General features: G+C 29.7%; 1 long non-coding RNA gene across 1 annotated transcript in view; it reads right to left on the reverse strand.

Annotated features, from left to right (window-relative positions):
• Positions 1–1,326, reverse strand: part of LOC112904096 — a 3,848-nt gene extending 2,522 nt beyond the window's left edge. The window contains exons 1-4 of the long non-coding RNA XR_003230895.1: positions 1,120–1,326; positions 771–999; positions 422–650; positions 73–301 (exon numbers count right to left, since the gene is read on the reverse strand). This is a non-coding gene — a long non-coding RNA (uncharacterized LOC112904096). The remainder of the gene's footprint in view (positions 1–72; positions 302–421; positions 651–770; positions 1,000–1,119) is intronic.
• Positions 1,327–1,701: the final 375 nt, after the last annotated feature.

Consider the following 1,701-nt stretch of genomic DNA (forward strand, 5'->3'; position numbering starts at 1 on the left):
AATTCATTACAATAACATATGCTAAATAATTAACAAGAACAATATTTGTTAAAATTATAGGTAGGTACTTACGTTATTGTCTTAATTTTCTCTTTGCAACCATATTTATGACCAAGATTTGACAATTCACAGCAACAAGATTCCTAACTAAAATTTTTCTTTTCTAAAATCATCAGTTTCGCATGAAAGTAGTCATAAGTCATCTATGTATCGATATAATCTTGCCTAGAATTCACAGTTACTAAAGAGACATCAACGGTGCGTCAAGCGAGTAACCTTCCCATTTAGTTTCAGGTTATGTCTAATAAAATAGTAACTATAAATCTTTTCGACCAAAATCATTCATTTCAATTCATTACAATAACATATGCTAAATAATTAACAATAACAATATTTGTTAAAATTATAGGTAGGTACTTACGTTATTGTCTTAATTTTCTCTTTGCAACCATATTTATGACCAAGATTTGACAATTCACAGCAACAAGATTCCTAACTAAAATTTTTCTTTTCTAAAATCATCAGTTTCGCATGAAAGTAGTCATAAGTCATCTATGTATCGATATAATCTTGCCTAGAATTCACAGTTACTAAAGAGACATCAACGGTGCGTCAAGCGAGTAACCTTCCCATTTAGTTTCAGGTTATGTCTAATAAAATAGTAACTATAAATCTTTTCGACCAAAATCATTCATTTCAATTCATTACAATAACATATGCTAAATAATTAACAAGAACAATATTTGTTAAAATTATAGGTAGGTACTTACGTTATTGTCTTAATTTTCTCTTTGCAACCATATTTATGACCAAGATTTGACAATTCACAGCAACAAGATTCCTAACTAAAATTTTTCTTTTCTAAAATCATCAGTTTCGCATGAAAGTAGTCATAAGTCATCTATGTATCGATATAATCTTGCCTAGAATTCACAGTTACTAAAGAGACATCAACGGTGCGTCAAGCGAGTAACCTTCCCATTTAGTTTCAGGTTATGTCTAATAAAATAGTAACTATAAATCTTTTCGACCAAAATCATTCATTTCAATTCATTACAATAACATATGCTAAATAATTAACAATAACAATATTTGTTAAAATTATAGGTAGGTACTTACGTTATTGTCTTAATTTTCTCTTTGCAACCATATTTATGACCAAGATTTGACAATTCACAGCAACAAGATTCCTAACTAAAATTTTTCTTTTCTAAAATCATCAGTTTCGCATGAAAGTAGTCATAAGTCATCTATGTATCGATATAATCTTGCCTAGAATTCACAGTTACTAAAGAGACATCAACGGTGCGTCAGGCAAGTAACCTTCCCATTTAATTTCAGGTCATGTCTATAAAATAATTAGGTATTGTAAATCTTTTCGACCAAAATCATTCATAACAATAACATGTTAATTCTAGTATTGATTTAAACAGGACAGACACATAAATTAATCGAAACTGTAATAAAAAATTAAAAAGAGACAGTCTCGCGTTGATAATGCCTACGTATGAAGTGGGCGAAACACGTGTCCGCTCAAAAAGTTTTTGTAGTAATTAGAGATGTCTTCTTTTTAATTTTTTAATTAATTATTATTTACCACAGTCTCCTTTTTCTACTTTAAACTGTAATAGGTGCGTACTACCTATATATACATATACGAGGGTGGATTGATAAGTTTCCGGCCTAACCAAGAGATGACGC

Source organism: Agrilus planipennis, unplaced genomic scaffold (genome assembly GCF_000699045.2).
Source record: "Agrilus planipennis isolate EAB-ADULT unplaced genomic scaffold, Apla_2.0 scaffold162, whole genome shotgun sequence".
In the NCBI taxonomy this organism is placed as follows: Eukaryota; Metazoa; Arthropoda; class Insecta; order Coleoptera; family Buprestidae; genus Agrilus; species Agrilus planipennis.